This window comes from Phalangium opilio, unplaced genomic scaffold, assembly GCF_054372755.1.
Source record: "Phalangium opilio isolate 3A_F unplaced genomic scaffold, DU_Popi_V2 ptg000505l_1, whole genome shotgun sequence".
NCBI lineage: Eukaryota > Metazoa > Arthropoda > Arachnida > Opiliones > Phalangiidae > Phalangium > Phalangium opilio.
This window is the reverse complement of record NW_028324239.1, coordinates 3259160-3283156: the sequence shown is the minus strand read 5'-3', so window position 1 is coordinate 3283156 and position 23997 is coordinate 3259160. Positions and strand designations below refer to the sequence as shown.

The window sequence follows — 23997 nt, the reverse complement described above, 5'->3', positions numbered from 1 at the left end:
GATGAAGGTTAATTAAATTCAAATTATAAACTAGTACTGTCGGCAACGGCCATATCACAATGAATACACCTCTTCTCGTCCGATCACCGAAGTTAAGCAGCGTCGAGCGTAGTCAGTACTTGGGAGGGAGACCACTTAGGAACACTGCGTGCCGTTGACTTTTTCACTTTTTTATCCCTCTTTTAAATTCCAATAGATATGAAAAAAGCATACATATTTTCTTTTTGTTATTGTTTTAAAAAGATGAAGGTTAATTTGTTTCACTTAATTTAAATTCGAATTATTATCTAGCACTCTCGGCAACGGCCATATAACGTTGAAAACACCGGTACTCGTCCGATCACCGAAGTTTAAGCAGCGTCGAGCGCAGTCTGTACTTGGGAATACTTCGTGCCGTTGGCTTTTTCCTTTTTGTTTCCTCTTTTAAATTCCACCAGATATGAAAAAAGCAAACATATCTTCTTTTTGTTATTGTTTTATAAAGATGAAGGTTAATAAAATTCAAATTATTAACTAGTACTGTCGGCAACGGCCATATCACAATGAATACACCTGTTCTCGTTCGATCACCGAAGTTAAGCAGCGTCGAGCGCAGTCAGTACTTGGGAGGGAGACCACTTAGGAACAATGCGTGCCGTTGGCTTTTTCACTTTTTTTTCCCTCTTTTAAATTCCAATAGATATGAAAAAAGCATACATATTTTCTTTTTGTTATTGTTTTAAAAAGATGAAGGTTAATTTGTCTCACTTAATTTAAATTCGAATTATTAACTAGCACTCTCGTCAACGGCCATATCACGCTGAAAACACCGGTTCTCTTCCGATCACCGAAGTTAAGCAGCGTCGAGCGCAGTCAGTGCTTGGGAGGGAGAGCACTTAGGAACAATGCTTGCCGTTAGCTTTTTCACTTTTTTTTGTCTTTTGAATTCCAATAGATATGAAAAAAGCAAACATATTTTCTTTTTGTTATTGTTTTAAAAAGATGAAGGTTAATTTGTCTCACTTAATTTAAAATCGAATTATTAACTTGCACTCTGGTCAACGGCCATATCACGCTGAAAACACCGGTTCTCGTCCGATCACCGAAGTTAAGCAGCGCCGAGCGCAGTCAGTCCTTGGGAGGGAGACCACTTAGGAACAGTGCGTGCCGTTGGCTTTTTCACTTTTTTTCCTCTTTTAAATTCCAATAGATATGAAAAAAGCAAACATATTTTCTTTTTGTTATTGTTTTAAAAAGATGAAGGTTAATTTGTCTCACTTTCTTTAAATTCGAATTATTAACTAGCACTCTCGGCAACGGCCATATCACGCTGGAGACACCGGTTCTCGTCCGATCACCGAAGTTAAGCAGCGTCGAGCTCAGTCAGTACTTGGGAACACTTCGTGCCGTTGGCTTTTTCCTTTTTGTTTCCTCTTTTAAATTCCACCAGATATGAAAAAAGCAAACATATCTTCATTTTGTTATTGTTTTATAAAAATGAAGGTTAATTAAATTCAAATTATTAACTAGTACTGTCGGCAACGGCCATATCACAATGAATACACCTGTTCTCGTCCGATCACCGAAGTTAAGCAGCGTCGAGCGCAGTCAGTCCTTGGGAAGGAAACCACTTAGGAACAGTGCGTGCCGTTGGCTTTTTCACTATTTTTCCTCTTTTAAATTCCAGTAGATATGAAAATAGCAAACATATTTTCTTTTTGTTATTGTTTTAAAAAGATGAAGGTTAATTTGTTTCACTTATTTTAAATTCGAATTATTAACTAGCACTCTCGTCAACGGCCATATCACGCTGAAAACCCCGGTTCTCGTCCGATCACCGAAGTTAAGCAGCGTCGAACGCAGTCAGTACTTGGGAGGGAGGCCACTTAGGAACACTGCTTGCCGTTAGCTTTTTCACTTTTTTTTTGTCTTTTAAATTCCAATAGATATGAAAAAAGCAAACATATTTACTTTTTGTTATTGTTTTAAAAAGATGAAGGTTAATTTGTCTCACTTACTTTAAATTCGAATTATTGACTAGCACTCTCGGCAACGGTGATATCACGCTGAAAACACCGGTTCTCATCCGATCACCGAAGTTAAGCTGCGTCGAGCGCAGTCAGTACTTGGGAACACTGCGTGCCGTTGGCTTTTTCCTTTTTGTTTCCTCTTTTAAATTCCACCAGATATGAAAAAAGCAAACATATCTTCATTTTATTATTGTTTTATAAAGATGAAGGTTAATTAGATTCAAATTATTAACTAGCACTCTCGGCAACAGCCATATCACGCTGCCTACACCGGTTCTCGTCCGATAACTGAAGTTAAGCAGCGTCGAGCGCAGTCAGTACTTGGGAGGGAGACCACTTAGGAACAATGCGTGCCGTTGGCTTTTTCCTTTTTGTTTCCTCTTTTAAATTCCACCAGATATGAAAAAAGCATACATATCTTCTTTTTGTTATCTTTTTATAAAGTAGAAGTTTAATTAAATTGAAATTATTAACTAGCACTCTCAGCAACGGCCATATCACGCTGAATACACCGGTTCTCGTCCAATCACCGCAGTTAAGCAGCGTCGAGCGCAGTCAGTACTTGGGAGGGAGACCACTTAGGAACACTGCTTGCCGTTAGCTTTTTCACTTTTTTTTTGTCTTTTAAATTCCAATAGATATGAAAAAAGCAAACATATTTACTTTTTGTTATTGTTTTAAAAAGATGAAGGTTAATTTGTCTCACTTACTTTAAATTCGAATTATTGACTAGCACTCTCGGCAACGGTGATATCACGCTGAAAACACCGGTTCTCGTCCGATCACCGAAGTTAAGCTGCGTCGAGCGCAGTCAGTACTTGGGAACACTGCGTGCCGTTGGCTTTTTCCTTTTTGTTTCCTCTTTTAAATTCCACCAGATATGAAAAAAGCAAACATATCTTCTTTTTGTTATTGTTTTATAAAGATGAAGGTTAATTAGATTCAAATTATTAACTAGCACTCTCGGCAACAGCCATATCACGCTGACTACACCGGTTCTCGTCCGATAACCGAAGTTAAGCAGCGTCGAGCGCAGTTAGTACTTGGGAGGGAGTCCACTTAGGAACACTGCGTGAGGTTGGCTTTTTCCTTTTTGTTTCCTCTTTTAAATTCCACCAGATATGAAAAAAGCATACATATCTTCTTTTTGTTATTGTTTTAAAAAGATGAAGGTTAATTTTTCTCACTTAATTTAAATTCGAATTATTATCTAGCACTCTCGGCAACGGCCATATCACGCTGAAAACACCGGTTCTCCTCCGAACAACCAAGTTAAGCAGCGTCGAGCGCAGTCAGTACTTGGAAACACTGCGTGACGTGGGCTTTTTCACTTTTATTTCCTCTTTTAAATTCCACCAGATATAAAAAAGCAAACATATCTTCTTTTTGATATTGTTTTACAAAGATGAAGGTTAATTAATCTCAAATTATTAACTAGCAGTCTGGGCAACGGCCATATCACGCTGAAAACACCGGTTCTCGTCCGACCAACGAAGTTAAGCAGCGTCGAGCGCAGTCAGTACTTGGAAACACTGCGTGCCGTTGGCTTTTTCCTTTTTGTTTCCTCTTTTAAATTCCACCAGATATGAAAAAAGCAAACATATCTTCATTTTATTATTGTTTTATAAAGATGAAGGTCAATTTGTCTCACTTACTTTAAATTCGAATTATTAACTAGCACTCTTGGCAACAGCCATATCACGCTGAATACACCGGTTCTCGTCCGATAACAGAAGTTAAGCAGCGTCGAGCGCAGTCAGTACTTGGGAGGGAGACCACTTAGGAACACTGCGTACCGTTGGCTTTTTCACTTTTTTTTTCTCATTTAAATTCCAACAGATATGAAAAAAGCAAACATATTTTCTTTTTGTTATTGTTTTAAAAAGATGAAGGTTAATTTGTCTCACTTACTTTAAATTCGAATTATTAACTAGCACTCTCGGCAACGGCCATATCACGCTGAAAAAACCGGTTCTCGTCCGATCACCGAAGTTAAGCAGCGTCGAGCGCAGTCAGTACTTGGGAGGGAGACCACTTAGGAACAATGCGTGCCGTTGGCTTTTTCCTTTTTGTTTCCTCTTTTAAATTCCACCAGATATGAAAAAAGCATACATATCTTCTTTTTGTTATCTTTTTATAAAGTAGAAGTTTAATTAAATTGAAATTATTAACTAGCACTCTCAGCAACGGCCATATCACGCTGAATACACCGGTTCTCGTCCGATCACCGCAGTTAAGCAGCGTCGAGCGCAGTCAGTACTTGGGAGGGAGACCACTTAGGAACACTGCTTGCCGTTAGCTTTTTCACTTTTTTTTTGTCTTTTAAATTCCAATAGATATGAAAAAGCAAACATATTTACTTTTTGTTATTGTTTTAAAAAGATGAAGGTTAATTTGTCTCACTTACTTTAAATTCGAATTATTGACTAGCACTCTCGGCAACGGTGATATCACGCTGAAAACACCGGTTCTCGTCCGATCACCGAAGTTAAGCTGCGTCGAGCGCAGTCAGTACTTGGGAACACTGCGTGCCGTTGGCTTTTTCCTTTTTGTTTCCTCTTTTAAATTCCACCAGATATGAAAAAAGCAAACATATCTTCTTTTTGTTATTGTTTTATAAAGATGAAGGTTAATTAGATTCAAATTATTAACTAGCACTCTCGGCAACAGCCATATCACGCTGACTACACCGGTTCTCGTCCGATAACCGAAGTTAAGCAGCGTCGAGCGCAGTTAGTACTTGGGAGGGAGTCCACTTAGGAACACTGCGTGAGGTTGGCTTTTTCCTTTTTGTTTCCTCTTTTAAATTCCACCAGATATGAAAAAAGCATACATATCTTCTTTTTGTTATTGTTTTAAAAAGATGAAGGTTAATTTGTCTCACTTAATTTAAATTCGAATTATTATCTAGCACTCTCGGCAACGGCCATATCACGCTGAAAACACCGGTTCTCCTCCGAACAACCAAGTTAAGCAGCGTCGAGCGCAGTCAGTACTTGGAAACACTGCGTGACGTGGGCTTTTTCACTTTTATTTCCTCTTTTAAATTCCACCAGATATAAAAAAGCAAACATATCTTCTTTTTGATATTGTTTTACAAAGATGAAGGTTAATTAATCTCAAATTATTAACTAGCAGTCTGGGCAACGGCCATATCACGCTGAAAACACCGGTTCTCGTCCGACCAACGAAGTTAAGCAGCGTCGAGCGCAGTCAGTACTTGGAAACACTGCGTGCCGTTGGCTTTTTCCTTTTTTTTTCTCATTTAAATTCCAACAGATATGAAAAAAGCAAACATATTTTCTTTTTGTTATTGTTTTAAAAAGATGAAGGTTAATTTGTCTCACTTACTTTAAATTCGAATTATTAACTAGCTCTCTCGGCAACGGCCATATCACGCTGAAAAAACCGGTTCTCGTCCGATCACCGAAGTTAAGCAGCGTCGAGCGCAGTCAGTACTTGGGAACACTGCGTGCCGTTGGCTTTTTCCTTTTTGTTTCCTCTTTTAAATTCCACCAGATATGAAAAAAGCAAACATATCTTCTTTTTGTTATTGTTTTATAAAGATGAAGGTTAATTAGATTCAAATTATTAACTAGCACTCTCGGCAACAGCCATATCACGCTGACTACACCGGTTCTCGTCCGATAACTGAAGTTAAGCAGCGTCGAGCGCAGTCAGTACTTGGGAGGGAGACCACTTAGGAACAATGCGTGCCGTTGGCTTTTTCCTTTTTGTTTCCTCTTTTAAATTCCACCAGATATGAAAAAAGCATACATATCTTCTTTTTGTTATCTTTTTATAAAGTAGAAGTTTAATTAAATTGAAATTATTAACTAGCACTCTCAGCAACGGCCATATCACGCTGAATACACCGGTTCTCGTCCGATCACCGCAGTTAAGCAGCGTCGAGCGCAGTCAGTACTTGGGAGGGAGACCACTTAGGAACACTGCGTACCGTTAGCTTTTTCACTTTTTTTTTCTCATTTAAATTCCAACAGATATGAAAAAAGCAAATATATTTTCTTTTTGTTGTTGTTCTAAAATGATGAAGGTTAATTTGTCTTACTTAATTTAAATTCGAATTATTAACTAGCACTCTCGGCAACGGCCATATCACGCTGAAAACACCGGTTCTCGTCCGATCACTGAAGATAAGCAGCGTCGAGCGCAGTCAGTACTTGGGAGGGAGGCCACTTAGGAACACTGCATGCCGTTAGCTTTTTCACTTTTTTGTTGTCTTTTCAATTCCAATAGATATGAAAAAAGCAAACATTTTCTTTTTGTTATTGTTTTAAAAAGATGAAGGTTAATTTGTCTCACTTAATTTAAATTCGAATTATTAGCTAGCACTCTCGGCAACGGCCATATCACGCTGAAAACACCGGTTCTCGTCCGATCACCGAAGTTAAGCAGCGTCGAGCGTAGTCAGTACTTGGGAACACTGCGTGCCGTTGGCTTTTTCCTTTTTGTTTCCTCTTTTAAATTCCACCAGATATGAAAAAAGCAAACATATCTTCTTTTTGTTATTGTTTTATAAAGATGAAGGTTAATTAGATTCAAATTATTAACTAGCACTCTCGGCAACAGCCATATCACGCTGACTACACCGGTTCTCGTCCGATAACCGAAGTTAAGCAGCGTCGAGCGCAGTCAGTACTTGGGAGGGAGTCCACTTAGGAACACTGCGTGAGGTTGGCTTTTTCCTTTTTGTTTCCTCTTTTAAATTCCACCAGATATGAAAAAAGCAAAAATATCTTCATTTTATTATTGTTTTATAAAGATGAAGGTTAATTTGTCTCACTTACTTTAAATTCGAATTATTAACTAGCACTCTCGGCAACGGCCATATCACGCTGAAAACACCGGTTCTAGTCCGATCACCGAAGTTAAGCAGCGTCGAGCGTAGTCAGTACTTGGGAACACTGCGTGCCGTTGGCTTTTTCCTTTTTGTTTCCTCTTTTAAATTCCACCAGATATGAAAAAAGCAAACATATCTTCTTTTTGTTATTGTTTTATAAAGATGAAGGTTAATTAGATTCAAATTATTAACTAGCACTCTCGGCAACAGCCATATCACGCTGACTACACCGGTTCTCGTCCGATAACCGAAGTTAAGCAGCGTCGAGCGCAGTCAGTACTTGGGAGGGAGTCCACTTAGGAACACTGCGTGAGGTTGGCTTTTTCCTTTTTGTTTCCTCTTTTAAATTCCACCAGATATGAAAAAAGCATACATATCTTCTTTTTGTTATTGTTTTAAAAAGATGAAGGTTAATTTGTCTCACTTAATTTAAATTCGAATTATTATCTAGCACTCTCGGCAACGGCCATATCACGCTGAAAACACCGGTTCTCGTCCGAACAACCAAGTTAAGCAGCGTCGAGCGCATTCAGTACTTGGAAACACTGCGTGACGTGGGCTTTTTCACTTTTATTTCCTCTTTTAAATTCCACCAGATATAAAAAAGCAAACATATCTTCTTTTTGATATTGTTTTACAAAAATGAAGGTTAATTAAATTCAAATTATTAACTAGCAGTCTGGGCAACGGCCATATCACGCTGAAAACACCGGTTCTCGTCCGACCAACGAAGTTAAGCAGCGTCGAGCGCAGTCAGTACTTGGAAACACTGCGTGCCGTTGGCTTTTTCCTTTTTTTTTCTCATTTAAATTCCAACAGATATGAAAAAAGCAAACATATTTTCTTTTTGTTATTGTTTTAAAAAGATGAAGGTTAATTTGTCTCACTTACTTTAAATTCGAATTATTAACTAGCACTCTCGGCAACGGCCATATCACGCTGAAAAAACCGGTTCTCGTCCGATCACCGAAGTTAAGCAGCGTCGAGCGCAGTCAGTACTTGGGAACACTGCGTGCCGTTGGCTTTTTCCTTTTTGTTTCCTCTTTTAAATTCCACCAGATATGAAAAAAGCAAACATATCTTCTTTTTGTTATTGTTTTATAAAGATGAAGGTTAATTAGATTCAAATTATTAACTAGCACTCTCGGCAACAGCCATATCACGCTGACTACACCGGTTCTCGTCCGATAACTGAAGTTAAGCAGCGTCGAGCGCAGTCAGTACTTGGGAGGGAGACCACTTAGGAACAATGCGTGCCGTTGGCTTTTTCCTTTTTGTTTCCTCTTTTAAATTCCACCAGATATGAAAAAAGCATACATATCTTCTTTTTGTTATCTTTTTATAAAGTAGAAGTTTAATTAAATTGAAATTATTAACTAGCACTCTCAGCAACGGCCATATCACGCTGAATACACCGGTTCTCGTCCGATCACCGCAGTTAAGCAGCGTCGAGCGCAGTCAGTACTTGGGAGGGAGACCACTTAGGAACACTGCGTACCGTTAGCTTTTTCACTTTTTTTTTTCTCATTTAAATTCCAACAGATATGAAAAAAGCAAATATATTTTCTTTTTGTTGTTGTTCTAAAATGATGAAGGTTAATTTGTCTTACTTAATTTAAATTCGAATTATTAACTAGCACTCTCGGCAACGGCCATATCACGCTGAAAACACCGGTTCTCGTCCGATCACTGAAGATAAGCAGCGTCGAGCGCAGTCAGTACTTGGGAGGGAGGCCACTTAGGAACACTGCATGCCGTTAGCTTTTTCACTTTTTTGTTGTCTTTTCAATTCCAATAGATATGAAAAAAGCAAACATTTTCTTTTTGTTATTGTTTTAAAAAGATGAAGGTTAATTTGTCTCACTTAATTTAAATTCGAATTATTAGCTAGCACTCTCGGCAACGGCCATATCACGCTGAAAACACCGGTTCTCGTCCGATCACCGAAGTTAAGCAGCGTCGAGCGTAGTCAGTACTTGGGAACACTGCGTGCCGTTGGCTTTTTCCTTTTTGTTTCCTCTTTTAAATTCCACCAGATATGAAAAAAGCAAACATATCTTCTTTTTGTTATTGTTTTATAAAGATGAAGGTTAATTAGATTCAAATTATTAACTAGCACTCTCGGCAACAGCCATATCACGCTGACTACACCGGTTCTCGTCCGATAACCGAAGTTAAGCAGCGTCGAGCGCAGTCATAACTTGGGAGGGAGTCCACTTAGGAACACTGCGTGAGGTTGGCTTTTTCCTTTTTGTTTCCTCTTTTAAATTCCACCAGATATGAAAAAAGCAAAAATATCTTCATTTTATTATTGTTTTATAAAGATGAAGGTTAATTTGTCTCACTTACATTAAATTCGAATTATTAACTAGCACTCTCGGCAACGGCCATATCACGCTGAAAACACCGGTTCTAGTCCGATCACCGAAGTTAAGCAGCGTCGAGCGTAGTCAGTACTTGGGAACACTGCGTGCCGTTGGCTTTTTCCTTTTTGTTTCCTCTTTTAAATTCCACCAGATATGAAAAAAGCAAACATATCTTCTTTTTGTTATTGTTTTATAAAGATGAAGGTTAATTAGATTCAAATTATTAACTAGCACTCTCGGCAACAGCCATATCACGCTGACTACACCGGTTCTCGTCCGATAACCGAAGTTAAGCAGCGTCGAGCGCAGTCAGTACTTGGGAGGGAGTCCACTTAGGAACACTGCGTGAGGTTGGCTTTTTCCTTTTTGTTTCCTCTTTTAAATTCCACCAGATATGAAAAAAGCATACATATCTTCTTTTTGTTATTGTTTTAAAAAGATGAAGGTTAATTTGTCTCACTTAATTTAAATTCGAATTATTATCTAGCACTCTCGGCAACGGCCATATCACGCTGAAAACACCGGTTCTCGTCCGAACAACCAAGTTAAGCAGCGTCGAGCGCATTCAGTACTTGGAAACACTGCGTGACGTGGGCTTTTTCACTTTTATTTCCTCTTTTAAATTCCACCAGATATAAAAAAGCAAACATATCTTCTTTTTGATATTGTTTTACAAAGATGAAGGTTAATTAAATTCAAATTATTAACTAGCACTCTGGGCAACGGCCATATCACGCTGAAAACACCGGTTCTCGTCCGACCAACGAAGTTAAGCAGCGTCGAGCGTAGTCAGTACTTGGGAACACTGCGTGCCGTTGGCTTTTTCCTTTTTGTTTCCTCTTTTAAATTCCACCAGATATGAAAAAAGCAAACATATCTTCTTTTTGTTATTGTTTTATAAAGATGAAGGTTAATTAGATTCAAATTATTAACTAGCACTCTCGGCAACAGCCATATCACGCTGACTACACCGGTTCTCGTCCGATAACCGAAGTTAAGCAGCGTCGAGCGCAGTCAGTACTTGGGAGGGAGTCCACTTAGGAACACTGCGTGAGGTTGGCTTTTTCCTTTTTGTTTCCTCTTTTAAATTCCACCAGATATGAAAAAAGCAAACATATCTTCATTTTATTATTGTTTTATAAAGATGAAGGTTAATTTGTCTCACTTACTTTAAATTCGAATTATTAACTAGCACTCTCGGCAACAGCCATATCACGCTGAATACACCGGTTCTCGTCCGATAACAGAAGTTAAGCAGCGTCGAGCGCAGTCAGTACTTGGGAGGGAGACCACTTAGGAACACTGCGTACCGTTAGCTTTTTCACTTTTTTTCTCATTTAAATTTAAAAGTGAAAAAGCTAACGGTACGCAATGTTCCTAAGTGGTCTCCCTCCCAAGTACTGACTGCGCTCGACGCTGCTTAACTTCTGTTATCGGACGAGAACCGGTGTATTCAGCGTGATATGGCTGTTGCCAAGAGTGCTAGTTAATAATTCGAATTTAAAGTAAGTGAGACAAATTAACCTTCATCTTTATAAAACAATAATAAAATGAAGATATGTTTGCTTTTTTCATATCTGGTGGAATTTAAAAGAGGAAACAAAAAGGAAAAAGCCAACGGCACGCAGTGTTTCCAAGTACTGACTGCGCTCGACGCTGCTTAACTTCGTTGGTCGGACGAGAACCGGTGTTTTCAGCGTGAGATGGCCGTTGCCCAGACTGCTAGTTAATAATTTGAGATTAATTAACCTTCATCTTTGTAAAACAATATCAAAAAGAAGATATGTTTGCTTTTTTATATCTGGTGGAATTTAAAAGAGGAAATAAAAGTGAAAAAGCCCACGTCACGCAGTGTTTCCAAGTACTGACTGCGCTCGACGCTGCTTAACTTGGTTGTTCGGAGGAGAACCGGTGTTTTCAGCGTGATATGGCCGTTGCCGAGAGTGCTAGATAATAATTCGAATTTAAATTAAGTGAGACAAATTAACCTTCATCTTTTTAAAACAATAACAAAAAGAAGATATGTATGCTTTTTTCATATCTGGTGGAATTTAAAAGAGGAAACAAAAAGGAAAAAGCCAACCTCACGCAATGTTCCTAAGTGGACTCCCTCCCAAGTACTAACTGCGCTCGACGCTGCTTAACTTCGGTTATCGGACGAGAACCGGTGTAGTCAGCGTGATATGGCTGTTGCCGAGAGTGCTAGTTAATAATTTGAATCTAATTAACCTTCATCTTTATAAAACAATAACAAAAAGAAGATATGTTTGCTTTTTTCATATCTGGTGGAATTTAAAAGAGGAAACAAAAAGGAAAAAGCCAACGGCACGCAGTGTTCCCAAGTACTGACTGCGCTCGACGCAGCTTAACTTCGGTGATCGGACGAGAACCGGTGTTTTCAGCGTGATATCACCGTTGCCGAGAGTGCTAGTCAATAATTCGAATTTAAAGTAAGTGAGACAAATTAACCTTCATCTTTTTAAAACAATAACAAAAAGTAAATATGTTTGCTTTTTTCATATCTATTGGAATTTAAAAGACAAAAAAAAGTGAAAAAGCTAACGGCAAGCAGTGTTCCTAAGTGGCGTCCCTCCCAAGTACTGACTAAGCTCGACGCTGCTTAACTTCGGTGATCGGACGAGAACCGGTGTTTTCAGCGTGATATGGACGTTGCCGAGAGTGCTAGTTAATAATTCGAATTTAAAGTAAGTGAGACAAATTAACCTTCATCTTTATAAAACAATAATAAAATGAAGATATTTTTGCTTTTTTCATATCTGGTGGAATTTAAAAGAGGAAACAAAAAGGAAAAAGCCAACGGCACGCAGTGTTCCCAAGTACTGACTACGCTCGACGCTGCTTAAATTCGGTGATCGGACGAGAACCGGTGTTTTCAGCGTGATATGGCCGTTGCCGAGAGTGCTAGCTAATAATTCGAATTTAAATTAAGTGAGACAAATTAACCTTCATCTTTTTAAAACAATAACAAAAAGAAAATATATTTGCTTTTTTCATATCTGTTGGAATTTAAATGAGAAAAAAATAGTGAAAAAGCTAACGGTACGCAGTGTTCCTAAGTGGTCTCCCTCCCAAGTACTGACTGCGCTCGACGCTGCTTAACTTCTGTTATCGGACGAGAACCGGTGTATTCAGCGTGATATGGCTGTTGCCGAGAGTGCTAGTTAATAATTCGAATTTAAAGTAAGTGAGACAAATTAACCTTCATCTTTATAAAACAATAATAAAATGAAGATATGTTTGCTTTTTTCATATCTGGTGGAATTTAAAAGAGGAAACAAAAAGGAAAAAGCCAACGGCACGCAGTGTTTCCAAGTACTGACTGCGCTCGACGCTACTTAACTTCGTTGGTCGGACTAGAACCGGTGTTTTCAGCGTGATATGGCCGTTGCCCAGAGTGCTAGTTAATAATTTGAATTTAATTAACCTTCATCTTTGTAAAACAATATCAAAAAGAAGATATGTTTGCTTTTTTATATCTGGTGGAATTTAAAAGAGGAAATAAAAGTGAAAAAGCCCACGTCACGCAGTGTTTCCAAGTACTGACTGCGCTCGACGCTGCTTAACTTGGTTGTTCGGACGAGAACCGGTGTTTTCAGCGTGATATGGCCGTTGCCGAGAGTGCTAGATAATAATTCGAATTTAAATTAAGTGAGACAAATTAACCTTCATCTTTTTAAAACAATAACAAAAAGAAGATATGTATGCTTTTTTCATATCTGGTGGAATTTAAAAGAGGAAACAAAAAGGAAAAAGCCAACGGCACGCAGTGTTCCCAAGTACTGACTGCGCTCGACGCAGCTTAACTTCGGTGATCGGACGAGAACCGGTGTTTTCAGCGTGATATGGCCGTTGCCGAGAGTGCTAGTTAATAATTCGAATTTAAAGTAAGTGAGACAAATTAACCTTCATCTTTATAAAACAATAATAAAATGAAGATATTTTTGCTTTTTTCATATCTGGTGGAATTTAAAAGAGGAAACAAAAAGGAAAAAGCCAACGGCACGCAGTGTTCCCAAGTACTGACTGCGCTCGACGCTGCTTAACTTCGGTGATCGGACGAGAACCGGTGTTTTCAGCGTGATATGGCCGTTGCCGAGAGTGCTAGTTAATAATTCGAATTTAAAGTAAGTGAGACAAATTAACCTTCATCTTTTTAAAACAATAACAAAAAGAAAATATGTTTGCTTTTTTCATATCTATTGGATTTTAAAAGACAAAAAAAAAGTGAAAAAGCTAACGGCAAGCAGTGTTCCTAAGTGGCCTCCCTCCCGAGTACTGACTGCGCTCAACGCTGCTTAACTTCGGTGATCGGACGAGAACCGGTGTTTTCAGCGTGATTTGGCCGTTGCCGAGAGTGCTAGTTAATAATTCGAATTTAAAGTAAGTGAGACAAATTAACCTTCATATTTTTAAAACAATAACAAAAAGAAAATATGTTTGCTTTTTTCATATCTGTTGGAATTTAAATGAGAAAAAAAAAGTGAAAAAGCTAACGGTACGCAGTGTTCCTAAGTGGTCTCCCTCCCAAGTACTGACTGCGCTCGACGCTGCTTAACTTCTGTTATCGGACGAGAACCGGTGTATTAAGCGTGATATGGCTGTTGCCGAGAGTGCTAGTTAATAATTCGAATTTAAAGTAAGTGAGACAAATTAACCTTCATCTTTATAAAACAATAATAAAATGAAGATATGTTTGCTTTTTTCATATCTGGTGGAATTTAAAAGAGGAAACAAAAAGGAAAAAGCCAACGGCACGCAGTGTTCCCAAGTACTGACTGCGCTCGACGCTGCTTAACTTCGTTGGTCGGACGAGAACCGGTGTTTTCAGCGTGATATGGCCGTTGCCCAGAGTGCTAGTTAATAATTTGAATTTAATTAACCTTCATCTTTGTAAAACAATATCAAAAAGAAGATATGTTTGCTTTTTTATATCTGGTGGAATTTAAAAGAGGAAATAAAAGTGAAAAAGCCCACGTCACGCAGTGTTTCCAAGTACTGAATGCGCTCGACGCTGCTTAACTTGGTTGTTCGGACGAGAACCGGTGTTTTCAGCGTGATATGGCCGTTGCCGAGAGTGCTAGATAATAATTCGAATTTAAATTAAGTGAGACAAATTAACCTTCATCTTTTTAAAACAATAACAAAAAGAAGATATGTATGCTTTTTTCATATCTGGTGGAATTTAAAAGAGGAAACAAAAAGGAAAAAGCCAACCTCACGCAGTGTTCCTAAGTGGACTCCCTCCCAAGTACTGACTGCGCTCGACGCTGCTTAACTTCGGTTATCGGACGAGAACCGGTGTAGTCAGCGTGATATGGCTGTTGCCGAGAGTGCTAGTTAATAATTTGAATCTAATTAACCTTCATCTTTATAAAACAATAACAAAAAGAAGATATGTTTGCTTTTTTCATATCTGGTGGAATTTAAAAGAGGAAACAAAAAGGAAAAAGCCAACGGCACGCAGTGTTCCCAAGTACTGACTACGCTCGACGCTGCTTAACTTCGGTGATCGGACTAGAACCGGTGTTTTCAGCGTGATATGGCCGTTGCCGAGAGTGCTAGTTAATAATTCGAATTTAAAGTAAGTGAGACAAATTAACCTTCATCTTTATAAAACAATAATAAAATGAAGATATTTTTGCTTTTTTCATATCTGGTGGAATTTAAAAGAGGAAACAAAAAGGAAAAAGCCAACCTCACGCAGTGTTCCTAAGTGGACTCCCTCCCAAGTACTGACTGCGCTCGACGCTGCTTAACTTCGGTTATCGGACGAGAACCGGTGTAGTCAGCGTGATATGGCTGTTGCCGAGAGTGCTAGTTAATAATTTGAATCTAATTAACCTTCATCTTTATAAAACAATAACAAAAAGAAGATATGTTTGCTTTTTTCATATCTGGTGGAATTTAAAAGAGGAAACAAAAAGGAAAAAGCCAACGGCACGCAGTGTTCCCAAGTACTGACTACGCTCGACGCTGCTTAACTTCGGTGATCGGACGAGAACCGGTGTTTTCAGCGTGATATGGCCGTTGCCGAGAGTGCTAGCTAATAATTCGAATTTAAACTAAGTGAGACAAATTAACCTTCATCTTTTTAAAACAATAACAAAAAGAAAATGTTTGCTTTTTTCATATCTATTGGAATTGAAAAGACAACAAAAAAGTGAAAAAGCTAACGGCATGCAGTGTTCCTAAGTGGCCTCCCTCCCAAGTACTGACTGCGCTCGACGCTGCTTATCTTCAGTGATCGGACGAGAACCGGTGTTTTCAGCGTGATATGGCCGTTGCCGAGAGTGCTAGTTAATAATTCGAATTTAAATTAAGTAAGACAAATTAACCTTCATCATTTTAGAACAACAACAAAAAGAAAATATATTTGCTTTTTTCATATCTGTTGGAATTTAAATGAGAAAAAAAAGTGAAAAAGCTAACGGTACGCAGTGTTCCTAAGTGGTCTCCCTCCCAAGTACTGACTGCGCTCGACGCTGCTTAACTGCGGTGATCGGACGAGAACCGGTGTATTCAGCGTGATATGGCCGTTGCTGAGAGTGCTAGTTAATAATTTCAATTTAATTAAACTTCTACTTTATAAAAAGATAACAAAAAGAAGATATGTTTGCTTTTTTCATATCTGGTGGAATTTAAAAGAGGAAACAAAAAGGAAAAAGCCAACGGCACGCAGTGTTCCCAAGTACTGACTGCGCTCGACGCTGCTTAACTTCGGTGATCGGACGAGAACCGGTTTTTTCAGCGTGATATGGCCGTTGCCGAGAGTGCTAGTTAATAATTCGAATTTAAAGTAAGTGAGACAAATTAACCTTCATCTTTTTAAAACAATAACAAAAAGAAAATATGTTTGCTTTTTTCATATCTGTTGGAATTTAAATGAGAAAAAAAAGGAAAAAGCCAACGGCACGCAGTGTTTCCAAGTACTGACTGCGCTCGACGCTGCTTAACTTCGTTGGTCGGACGAGAACCGGTGTTTTCAGCGTGATATGGCCGTTGCCCAGACTGCTAGTTAATAATTTGAGATTAATTAACCTTCATCTTTGTAAAACAATATCAAAAAGAAGATATGTTTGCTTTTTTATATCTGGTGGAATTTAAAAGAGGAAATAAAAGTGAAAAAGCCCACGTCACGCAGTGTTTCCAAGTACTGACTGCGCTCGACGCTGCTTAACTTGGTTGTTCGGAGGAGAACCGGTGTTTTCAGCGTGATATGGCCGTTGCCGAGAGTGCTAGATAATAATTCGAATTTAAATTAAGTGAGACAAATTAACCTTCATCTTTTTAAAACAATAACAAAAAGAAGATATGTATGCTTTTTTCATATCTGGTGGAATTTAAAAGAGGAAACAAAAAGGAAAAAGCCAACCTCACGCAGTGTTCCTAAGTGGACTCCCTCCCAAGTACTAACTGCGCTCGACGCTGCTTAACTTCGGTTATCGGACGAGAACCGGTGTAGTCAGCGTGATATGGCTGTTGCCGAGAGTGCTAGTTAATAATTTGAATCTAATTAACCTTCATCTTTATAAAACAATAACAAAAAGAAGATATGTTTGCTTTTTTCATATCTGGTGGAATTTAAAAGAGGAAACAAAAAGGAAAAATATTAAACTTTTTCGAAGCCATAGTGTAAGTTAATAATTAAATTTTTGTTAAAAGAAGAGAAAACTTATGGCAATTAAATACAAGTATTTTATTAGGTGTAGAATGCCTAATTAAAATACATTAAGATGAGAGCTTTCGGCTCGAGAGCCTTCATCAGTCATACTAAAATCTAAAACGCGTGACACATAACAAGGTAACCTCGGTTTTTAAAAAATCATATCACGCCCTCTTTTGAACAAGATGCCTGTCGTCTATGACTCCCCAATATTTTGCTAATAAAATATTGGGGAGTCATAGACGACAGGCATCTTGTTCAAAAGAGGGCGTGATATGATTTTTTAAAAACCGAGGTTACTTTGTTATGTGTCACGCGTTTTAGATTATAGTATGACTGATGAAGGCTCTCGAGCCGAAAGCTCTCATCTTAATGTATTTTAATTAGGCATTCTACACCTAATAAAATACTTGTATTTAATTGCCATAAGTTTTCTCTTCTTTTAACAAAAATTTAAAAAGGAAAAAGCCAACGGCACGCAGTGTTCCCAAGTACTGACTGCGCTCGACGCAGCTTAACTTCGGTGATCGGACGAGAACCGGTGTTTTCAGCGTGATATCACCGTTGCCGAGAGTGCTAGTCAATAATTCGAATTTAAAGTAAGTGAGACAAATTAACCTTCATCTTTTTAAAACAATAACAAAAAGTAAATATGTTTGCTTTTTTCATATCTATTGGAATTGAAAAGACAACAAAAAAGTGAAAAAGCTAACGGCATGCAGTGTTCCTAAGTGGCCTCCCTCCCAAGTACTGACTGCGCTCGACGCTGCTTATCTTCAGTGATCGGACGAGAACCGGTGTTTTCAGCGTGATATGGCCGTTGCCGAGAGTGCTAGTTAATAATTCGAATTTAAATTAAGTAAGACAAATTAACCTTCATCATTTTAGAACAACAACAAAATGAAAATATATTTGCTTTTTTCATATCTGTTGGAATTTAAATGAGAAAAAAAAGTGAAAAAGCTAACGGTACGCAGTGTTCCTAAGTGGTCTCCCTCCCAAGTACTGACTGCGCTCGACGCTGCTTAACTGCGGTGATCGGACGAGAACCGGTGTAATCAGCGTGATATGGCCGTTGCTGAGAGTGCTAGTTAATAATTTCAATTTAATTAAACTTCTACTTTATAAAAAGATAACAAAAAGAAGATATGTTTGCTTTTTTCATATCTGGTGGAATTTAAAAGAGGAAACAAAAAGGAAAAAGCCAACGGCACGCAGTGTTCCCAAGTACTGACTGCGCTCGACGCTGCTTAACTTCGGTGATCGGACGAGAACCGGTTTTTTCAGCGTGATATGGCCGTTGCCGAGAGTGCTAGTTAATAATTCGAATTTAAAGTAAGTGAGACAAATTAACCTTCATCTTTTTAAAACAATAACAAAAAGAAAATATGTTTGCTTTTTTCATATCTGTTGGAATTTAAATGAGAAAAAAAAAGGAAAAAGCCAACGGCACGCAGTGTTTCCAAGTACTGACTGCGCTCGACGCTGCTTAACTTCGTTGGTCGGACGAGAACCGGTGTTTTCAGCGTGATATGGCCGTTGCCCAGACTGCTAGTTAATAATTTGAGATTAATTAACCTTCATCTTTGTAAAACAATATCAAAAAGAAGATATGTTTGCTTTTTTATATCTGGTGGAATTTAAAAGAGGAAATAAAAGTGAAAAAGCCCACGTCACGCAGTGTTTCCAAGTACTGACTGCGCTCGACGCTGCTTAACTTGGTTGTTCGGAGGAGAACCGGTGTTTTCAGCGTGATATGGCCGTTGCCGAGAGTGCTAGATAATAATTCGAATTTAAATTAAGTGAGACAAATTAACCTTCATCTTTTTAAAACAATAACAAAAAGAAGATATGTATGCTTTTTTCATATCTGGTGGAATTTAAAAGAGGAAACAAAAAGGAAAAAGCCAACCTCACGCAGTGTTCCTAAGTGGACTCCCTCCCAAGTACTAACTGCGCTCGACGCTGCTTAACTTCGGTTATCGGACGAGAACCGGTGTAGTCAGCGTGATATGGCTGTTGCCGAGAGTGCTAGTTAATAATTTGAATCTAATTAACCTTCATCTTTATAAAACAATAACAAAAAGAAGATATGTTTGCTTTTTTCATATCTGGTGGAATTTAAAAGAGGAAACAAAAAGGAAAAATATTAAACTTTTTCGAAGCCATAGTGTAAGTTAATAATTAAATTTTTGTTAAAAGAAGAGAAAACTTATGGCAATTAAATACAAGTATTTTATTAGGTGTAGAATGCCTAATTAAAATACATTAAGATGAGAGCTTTCGGCTCGAGAGCCTTCATCAGTCATACTAAAATCTAAAACGCGTGACACATAACAAGGTAACCTCGGTTTTTAAAAAATCATATCACGCCCTCTTTTGAACAAGATGCCTGTCGTCTATGACTCCCCAATATTTTGCTAATAAAATATTGGGGAGTCATAGACGACAGGCATCTTGTTCAAAAGAGGGCGTGATATGATTTTTTAAAAACCGAGGTTACTTTGTTATGTGTCACGCGTTTTAGATTTTAGTATGACTGATGAAGGCTCTCGAGCCGAAAGCTCTCATCTTAATGTATTTTAATTAGGCATTCTACACCTAATAAAATACTTGTATTTAATTGCCATAAGTTTTCTCTTCTTTTAACAAAAATTTAAAAAGGAAAAAGCCAACGGCACGCAGTGTTCCCAAGTACTGACTGCGCTCGACGCAGCTTAACTTCGGTGATCGGACGAGAACCGGTGTTTTCAGCGTGATATCACCGTTGCCGAGAGTGCTAGTCAATAATTCGAATTTAAAGTAAGTGAGACAAATTAACCTTCATCTTTTTAAAACAATAACAAAAAGTAAATATGTTTGCTTTTTTCATATCTATTGGAATTTAAAAGACAAAAAAAAGTGAAAAAGCTAACGGCAAGCAGTGTTCCTAAGTGGTCTCCCTCCCAAGTACTGACTGCGCTCGACGCTGCTTAACTGCGGTGATCGGACGAGAACCGGTGTATTCAGCGTGATATGGCCGTTGCTGAGAGTGCTAGTTAATAATTTCAATTTAATTAAACTTCTACTTTATAAAAAGATAACAAAAAGAAGATATGTATGCTTTTTTCATATCTGGTGGAATTTAAAAGAGGAAACAAAAAGGAAAAAGCCAACGGCACGCATTGTTCCTAAGTGGTCTCCCTCCCAAGTACTGACTGCGCTCGACGCTGCTTAACTTCAGTTATCGGACGAGAACCGGTGTAGGCAGCGTGATATGGCTGTTGCCGAGAGTGCTAGTTAATAATTTGAATCTAATTAACCTTCACCTTTATAAAACAATAACAAAAAGAAGATATGTTTGCTTTTTTCATATCTGGTGGAATTTAAAAGAGGAAACAAAATGTAACGTAAAAAGTCAGAGTTTTTCCACAATACCTGACGAACATTTAGTTTTTGGGCTTCCGTGGCGCAATGGTTAGCGCGTTCAGCTGTTAACCGAAAGGTTGGTGGTTCGAGCCCACCCGGGAGAGGTGTTGTGGGGTCTCAAATGTAACGTAAAAAGTCAGAGTTTTTCCACAATACCTGACGAAAATTTAATTTTTGGGCTTCCGTGGCGCATTTTTTAGCGCGTTCAGCTGTTAACCGAAAGTCTGGTGGTTCGAGCCCACCCGGGAGAGGTGTTGTGGGGTCTCTGATGTAGCGTGAAAAGTCATAATTTTTCCACAATACCTGACAACCATTTAATTTTTGAGCTTCCGTGGCTCAATGCTTAGAGCGTTCGGCTGTTATCTAATAGGTTGGTGGTTCGAGCCCACCCGGGAGCGGTGTTATGTGTTCTCAAATGTAACGTAAAAAGCCAAAGTTTTTCCAAAATACCTGACGACCATTTATTGTTTGGGCTTCCGTGGCGCAATGGTTAGCGCGTTCGGCTGTTAACCGAAAGGTTGGTGGTTCGAGCCCACCCGGGAGCGGTTATATGGGATCTCAAATGTAACGTAAAAAGTCAGAGTTTTTCCACAATAGCTAACGAACATTTAAATTTTGGGCTTCCGTCGCGCAATGGTTAGCGCGTTCAGCTGTTAACCGAAAGGTTGGTGGTTCGAGCCCACCCGGGAGCGGTGTTGCGAAGTGTCAAATGTAACGTAAAAAGGCAAAGTTTTTCCACAATACCTGACGAACATTTATTTTTTGGGCTTCCGTGGCGCAATGGATAGCGCGTTCGGCTGTTAACCGAAAGGTTGGTGGTTCGAGCCCACACGGGAGCGGTGTTGCGAAGTGTCAAATGTAACGTAAAAAGTCAGAGTTTTTCCACAATACCTGACGAACATTTAATTTTCAGGCTTCCGTGGCGCAATGGTTAGCGCGTTCAGCTGTTAATCGAAAGGTTGGTGGTTCGAACCCACCCGGAAGCGGTGTTGTGGGGTCTCAAATGTAACGTAAAAAGTCAGAGTTTTTCCACAATACCTGACGAACATTTAATTTTTGGGCTTCCGTGGCGCATTTTTTAGCGCGTTCAGCTGTTAACCGAAAGTCTGGTGGTTCGAGCCCACCCGGGAGAGGTGTTGTGGGGTCTCTGATGTAGCGTGAAAAGTCATAATTTTTCCACAATACCTGACAACCATTTATTGTTTGGGCTTCCGTGGCGCAATGGTTAGCGCGTTCAGCTGTTAACCGAAAGGTTGGTGGTTCGAGCCCACCCGGGAGCGGTGTTATTTGATTTCAAATGTAACGTAAAAAGTAAGAGTTTTTCCACAATACCTGACGAACATTAAATTTTTGGGCTTCCGTGGCGCAATGGTTAGCGCGCAGCGCGTTCAGCTGTTAACCGAAAGGTTGGTGGTTCGAGCCCACCCGCGAGAGGTGTTGTGGGGTCTCTGATGTAGCGTGAAAAGTCATAACTTTTCCACAATACCTGACAACCATTTAATTTCTGAGCTACCGTGGCGCAATGGTTAGCGCGTTCGGCTGTTAACCAATAGGTTGGTGGTTCGAGTCCACCCGGGAGCGGTGTTATGGGATCTCAAATGTAACGTAAAAAGTCAGAGTTTTTCCACAATACCTGACGAACACTTAATTTTTGGGCTTCCGTTGCGCAATGGTTAGCGCGTTCAGCTGTTAACCGAAAGGTTGGTGGTTCGAGCCCACCCTGGAGCGGTGTTATGGGATTTCAAATGTAACGTAAAAAGTCAGAGTTTTTCCACAATACCTGACGAACATTAAATTTTTGGGCTTCCGTGGCGCAATGGTTAGCGCGCAGCGCGTTCAGCTGTTAACCGAAAGGTTGGTGGTTCGAGCCCACCCGCGAGAGGTGTTGTGGGGTCTCTGATGTAGCGTGAAAAGTCATAACTTTTCCACAATACCTGACAACCATTTAATTTCTGAGCTACCGTGGCTCAATGGTTAGCGCGTTCGGCTGTTAACCAATAGGTTGGTGGTTCTAGTCCATCCGGGAGCGGTGTTATGGGATCTCAAATGTAACGTAAAAAGTCAGAGTTTTTCCACAATACCTGACGAACATTAAATTTTTGGGCTTCCGTGGCGCAATGGTTAGCGCGTTCGGCTGTTAACCGAAAGGTTGGTGGTTCGAGCCCACCCGGGAGCGGTGTTGTGGGGTCTCAAATGTAACGTAAAAAGTCAGAGTTTTTCCACAATACCTGACGAACATTTAATTTTTAGGCTTCCATGGCGCAATGTTTAGCGCGTTCAGCTGTTAACCGAAAGGTTGGTGGTTCGAGCCCACCCGGAAGCGGTGTTGTGGGGTCTCAAATGTAACGTAAAAAGTCAGAGTTTTTCCACAATACCTGACGAACATTAAATTTTTGGGCTTCCGTGGCGCAATGGTTAGCGCGCAGCGCGTTCAGCTGTTAACCGAAAGGTTGGTGGTTCGAGCCCACCCGCGAGAGGTGTTGTGGGGTCTCTGATGTAGCGTGAAAAGTCATAACTTTTACACAATACCTGACAACCATTTAATTTCTGAGCATCCGTGGCTCAATGGTTAGCGCGTTCGGCTGTTAACCAATAGGTTGGTGGTTCGAGCCCACCCGGGAGCGGTGTTATGGGATCTCAAATGTAACGTAAAAAGTCAGAGTTTTTCCACAATACCTGACGAACATTAAATTGTTGGGCTTCCGTGGCGCAATGGTTAGCGCGTTCGGCTGTTAACCGAAAGGTTGGTGGTTCGAGCCCACCCGGGAGCGGTGTTGTGGGGTCTCAAATGTAACGTAAAAAGTCAGAGTTTTTCCACAATACCTGACGAACATTTAATTTTTAGGCTTCCGTGGCGCAATGGTTAGCGCGTTCAGCTGTTAACCGAAAGGTTGGTGGTTCGAGCCCACCCGGGAGCGGTGTTATGGGATCTCAAATGTAACGTAAAAAGTCAGAGTTTTTCCACAATACCTGACAACCATTCAATTTCTGAGCTTCCGTGGCTCAATGGTTAGCGCGTTCGGCTGTTAACCAATAGGTTGGTGGTTTGAGCCCACCCGGAAGCGGTGTTGTGGGGTCTCAAATGTAACGTAAAAAGTCAGAGTTTTTCCACAATACCTGACGAACATTAATTTTTTGGGCTTCCGTGGCGCAATGGTTAGCGCGCAGCGCGTTCAGCTGTTAACCGAAAGGTTGGTGGTTCGAGCCCACCCGCGAGAGGTGTTGTGGGGTCTCTGATGTAGCGTAAAAAGTCATAACTTTTCCACAATACCTGACAACCATTTAATTTCTGAGCTACCGTGGCTCAATGGTTAGCTCGTTCGGCTGTTAACCAATAGGTTGGTGGTTCGAGTCCACCCGCGAGAGGTGTTGTGGGGTCTCTGATGTAGCGTGAAAAGTCATAACTTTTCCACAATACCTGACAACCATTTAATTTCTGAGCTACCGTGGCTCAATGGTTAGCGCGTTCGGCTGTTAACCAATAGGTTGGTGGTTATAGTCCATCCGGGAGCGGTGTTATGGGATCTCAAATGTAACGTAAAAAGTCAGAGTTTTTCCACAATACCTGACGAACCTTAAATTTTTGGGCTTCCGTGGCGCAATGGTTAGCGCGCAGCGCGTTCAGCTGTTAACCGAAAGGTTGGTGGTTCGAGCCCACCCGCGAGAGGT

General features: G+C 39.8%; 67 pseudogenes; 38 read left to right on the top strand and 29 right to left on the bottom strand.

The window, feature by feature from the left end:
• The first annotated feature begins 41 nt into the window (after positions 1-41).
• LOC149590899 (5S ribosomal RNA) lies at positions 42-160 on the top strand (annotated as a pseudogene).
• Positions 161-524: 364 nt separating this feature from the next.
• LOC149590898 (5S ribosomal RNA) lies at positions 525-643 on the top strand (annotated as a pseudogene).
• A 138-nt stretch (positions 644-781) lies between these two features.
• On the top strand, positions 782-900 carry LOC149590897 (5S ribosomal RNA; annotated as a pseudogene).
• Positions 901-1036: 136 nt separating this feature from the next.
• LOC149590896 (5S ribosomal RNA) lies at positions 1037-1155 on the top strand (annotated as a pseudogene).
• A 136-nt stretch (positions 1156-1291) lies between these two features.
• LOC149590895 (5S ribosomal RNA) lies at positions 1292-1394 on the top strand (annotated as a pseudogene).
• Positions 1395-1516: 122 nt separating this feature from the next.
• Positions 1517-1635, top strand: LOC149590894 (5S ribosomal RNA; annotated as a pseudogene).
• Positions 1636-1771: 136 nt separating this feature from the next.
• Positions 1772-1890, top strand: LOC149590893 (5S ribosomal RNA; annotated as a pseudogene).
• Positions 1891-2027: 137 nt separating this feature from the next.
• LOC149590892 (5S ribosomal RNA) lies at positions 2028-2130 on the top strand (annotated as a pseudogene).
• Positions 2131-2252: 122 nt separating this feature from the next.
• Positions 2253-2371, top strand: LOC149590891 (5S ribosomal RNA; annotated as a pseudogene).
• A 123-nt stretch (positions 2372-2494) lies between these two features.
• Positions 2495-2612, top strand: LOC149590890 (5S ribosomal RNA; annotated as a pseudogene).
• A 137-nt stretch (positions 2613-2749) lies between these two features.
• LOC149590889 (5S ribosomal RNA) lies at positions 2750-2852 on the top strand (annotated as a pseudogene).
• Positions 2853-2974: 122 nt separating this feature from the next.
• On the top strand, positions 2975-3093 carry LOC149590888 (5S ribosomal RNA; annotated as a pseudogene).
• A 361-nt stretch (positions 3094-3454) lies between these two features.
• On the top strand, positions 3455-3557 carry LOC149590887 (5S ribosomal RNA; annotated as a pseudogene).
• A 137-nt stretch (positions 3558-3694) lies between these two features.
• On the top strand, positions 3695-3813 carry LOC149590886 (5S ribosomal RNA; annotated as a pseudogene).
• A 137-nt stretch (positions 3814-3950) lies between these two features.
• Positions 3951-4069, top strand: LOC149590885 (5S ribosomal RNA; annotated as a pseudogene).
• Positions 4070-4192: 123 nt separating this feature from the next.
• On the top strand, positions 4193-4310 carry LOC149590884 (5S ribosomal RNA; annotated as a pseudogene).
• A 136-nt stretch (positions 4311-4446) lies between these two features.
• Positions 4447-4549, top strand: LOC149590883 (5S ribosomal RNA; annotated as a pseudogene).
• Positions 4550-4671: 122 nt separating this feature from the next.
• LOC149590882 (5S ribosomal RNA) lies at positions 4672-4790 on the top strand (annotated as a pseudogene).
• A 361-nt stretch (positions 4791-5151) lies between these two features.
• Positions 5152-5254, top strand: LOC149590881 (5S ribosomal RNA; annotated as a pseudogene).
• A 136-nt stretch (positions 5255-5390) lies between these two features.
• Positions 5391-5493, top strand: LOC149590880 (5S ribosomal RNA; annotated as a pseudogene).
• Positions 5494-5615: 122 nt separating this feature from the next.
• LOC149590879 (5S ribosomal RNA) lies at positions 5616-5734 on the top strand (annotated as a pseudogene).
• Positions 5735-5857: 123 nt separating this feature from the next.
• On the top strand, positions 5858-5975 carry LOC149590878 (5S ribosomal RNA; annotated as a pseudogene).
• Positions 5976-6112: 137 nt separating this feature from the next.
• Positions 6113-6231, top strand: LOC149590877 (5S ribosomal RNA; annotated as a pseudogene).
• Positions 6232-6366: 135 nt separating this feature from the next.
• Positions 6367-6469, top strand: LOC149590876 (5S ribosomal RNA; annotated as a pseudogene).
• Positions 6470-6591: 122 nt separating this feature from the next.
• Positions 6592-6710, top strand: LOC149590875 (5S ribosomal RNA; annotated as a pseudogene).
• Positions 6711-6847: 137 nt separating this feature from the next.
• Positions 6848-6950, top strand: LOC149590874 (5S ribosomal RNA; annotated as a pseudogene).
• Positions 6951-7072: 122 nt separating this feature from the next.
• LOC149590873 (5S ribosomal RNA) lies at positions 7073-7191 on the top strand (annotated as a pseudogene).
• A 361-nt stretch (positions 7192-7552) lies between these two features.
• Positions 7553-7655, top strand: LOC149590872 (5S ribosomal RNA; annotated as a pseudogene).
• A 136-nt stretch (positions 7656-7791) lies between these two features.
• Positions 7792-7894, top strand: LOC149590871 (5S ribosomal RNA; annotated as a pseudogene).
• A 122-nt stretch (positions 7895-8016) lies between these two features.
• LOC149590870 (5S ribosomal RNA) lies at positions 8017-8135 on the top strand (annotated as a pseudogene).
• Positions 8136-8258: 123 nt separating this feature from the next.
• LOC149590869 (5S ribosomal RNA) lies at positions 8259-8376 on the top strand (annotated as a pseudogene).
• A 138-nt stretch (positions 8377-8514) lies between these two features.
• LOC149590868 (5S ribosomal RNA) lies at positions 8515-8633 on the top strand (annotated as a pseudogene).
• Positions 8634-8768: 135 nt separating this feature from the next.
• Positions 8769-8871, top strand: LOC149590867 (5S ribosomal RNA; annotated as a pseudogene).
• Positions 8872-9249: 378 nt separating this feature from the next.
• On the top strand, positions 9250-9352 carry LOC149590866 (5S ribosomal RNA; annotated as a pseudogene).
• Positions 9353-9474: 122 nt separating this feature from the next.
• Positions 9475-9593, top strand: LOC149590865 (5S ribosomal RNA; annotated as a pseudogene).
• Positions 9594-9954: 361 nt separating this feature from the next.
• On the top strand, positions 9955-10057 carry LOC149590864 (5S ribosomal RNA; annotated as a pseudogene).
• Positions 10058-10179: 122 nt separating this feature from the next.
• On the top strand, positions 10180-10298 carry LOC149590863 (5S ribosomal RNA; annotated as a pseudogene).
• A 137-nt stretch (positions 10299-10435) lies between these two features.
• On the top strand, positions 10436-10554 carry LOC149590862 (5S ribosomal RNA; annotated as a pseudogene).
• A 38-nt stretch (positions 10555-10592) lies between these two features.
• LOC149590861 (5S ribosomal RNA) lies at positions 10593-10711 on the bottom strand (annotated as a pseudogene).
• Positions 10712-11312: 601 nt separating this feature from the next.
• On the bottom strand, positions 11313-11431 carry LOC149590860 (5S ribosomal RNA; annotated as a pseudogene).
• Positions 11432-11553: 122 nt separating this feature from the next.
• On the bottom strand, positions 11554-11656 carry LOC149590859 (5S ribosomal RNA; annotated as a pseudogene).
• A 136-nt stretch (positions 11657-11792) lies between these two features.
• LOC149590858 (5S ribosomal RNA) lies at positions 11793-11911 on the bottom strand (annotated as a pseudogene).
• A 137-nt stretch (positions 11912-12048) lies between these two features.
• LOC149590857 (5S ribosomal RNA) lies at positions 12049-12151 on the bottom strand (annotated as a pseudogene).
• A 137-nt stretch (positions 12152-12288) lies between these two features.
• LOC149590856 (5S ribosomal RNA) lies at positions 12289-12407 on the bottom strand (annotated as a pseudogene).
• Positions 12408-13008: 601 nt separating this feature from the next.
• LOC149590855 (5S ribosomal RNA) lies at positions 13009-13111 on the bottom strand (annotated as a pseudogene).
• Positions 13112-13248: 137 nt separating this feature from the next.
• LOC149590854 (5S ribosomal RNA) lies at positions 13249-13351 on the bottom strand (annotated as a pseudogene).
• A 137-nt stretch (positions 13352-13488) lies between these two features.
• On the bottom strand, positions 13489-13607 carry LOC149590853 (5S ribosomal RNA; annotated as a pseudogene).
• A 137-nt stretch (positions 13608-13744) lies between these two features.
• On the bottom strand, positions 13745-13863 carry LOC149590852 (5S ribosomal RNA; annotated as a pseudogene).
• Positions 13864-14000: 137 nt separating this feature from the next.
• LOC149590851 (5S ribosomal RNA) lies at positions 14001-14103 on the bottom strand (annotated as a pseudogene).
• A 361-nt stretch (positions 14104-14464) lies between these two features.
• Positions 14465-14583, bottom strand: LOC149590850 (5S ribosomal RNA; annotated as a pseudogene).
• A 122-nt stretch (positions 14584-14705) lies between these two features.
• Positions 14706-14808, bottom strand: LOC149590849 (5S ribosomal RNA; annotated as a pseudogene).
• A 137-nt stretch (positions 14809-14945) lies between these two features.
• On the bottom strand, positions 14946-15064 carry LOC149590848 (5S ribosomal RNA; annotated as a pseudogene).
• Positions 15065-15186: 122 nt separating this feature from the next.
• Positions 15187-15289, bottom strand: LOC149590847 (5S ribosomal RNA; annotated as a pseudogene).
• Positions 15290-15424: 135 nt separating this feature from the next.
• Positions 15425-15543, bottom strand: LOC149590846 (5S ribosomal RNA; annotated as a pseudogene).
• Positions 15544-15679: 136 nt separating this feature from the next.
• LOC149590845 (5S ribosomal RNA) lies at positions 15680-15797 on the bottom strand (annotated as a pseudogene).
• A 123-nt stretch (positions 15798-15920) lies between these two features.
• On the bottom strand, positions 15921-16023 carry LOC149590844 (5S ribosomal RNA; annotated as a pseudogene).
• A 135-nt stretch (positions 16024-16158) lies between these two features.
• Positions 16159-16261, bottom strand: LOC149590843 (5S ribosomal RNA; annotated as a pseudogene).
• A 361-nt stretch (positions 16262-16622) lies between these two features.
• LOC149590842 (5S ribosomal RNA) lies at positions 16623-16741 on the bottom strand (annotated as a pseudogene).
• A 645-nt stretch (positions 16742-17386) lies between these two features.
• Positions 17387-17489, bottom strand: LOC149590841 (5S ribosomal RNA; annotated as a pseudogene).
• A 137-nt stretch (positions 17490-17626) lies between these two features.
• On the bottom strand, positions 17627-17745 carry LOC149590840 (5S ribosomal RNA; annotated as a pseudogene).
• A 136-nt stretch (positions 17746-17881) lies between these two features.
• On the bottom strand, positions 17882-17999 carry LOC149590839 (5S ribosomal RNA; annotated as a pseudogene).
• A 123-nt stretch (positions 18000-18122) lies between these two features.
• Positions 18123-18225, bottom strand: LOC149590838 (5S ribosomal RNA; annotated as a pseudogene).
• A 136-nt stretch (positions 18226-18361) lies between these two features.
• On the bottom strand, positions 18362-18464 carry LOC149590837 (5S ribosomal RNA; annotated as a pseudogene).
• A 361-nt stretch (positions 18465-18825) lies between these two features.
• On the bottom strand, positions 18826-18944 carry LOC149590836 (5S ribosomal RNA; annotated as a pseudogene).
• A 645-nt stretch (positions 18945-19589) lies between these two features.
• Positions 19590-19692, bottom strand: LOC149590835 (5S ribosomal RNA; annotated as a pseudogene).
• Positions 19693-19828: 136 nt separating this feature from the next.
• On the bottom strand, positions 19829-19946 carry LOC149590834 (5S ribosomal RNA; annotated as a pseudogene).
• Positions 19947-20069: 123 nt separating this feature from the next.
• Positions 20070-20188, bottom strand: LOC149590833 (5S ribosomal RNA; annotated as a pseudogene).
• Between the last annotated feature and the right edge of the window lie 3809 nt (positions 20189-23997).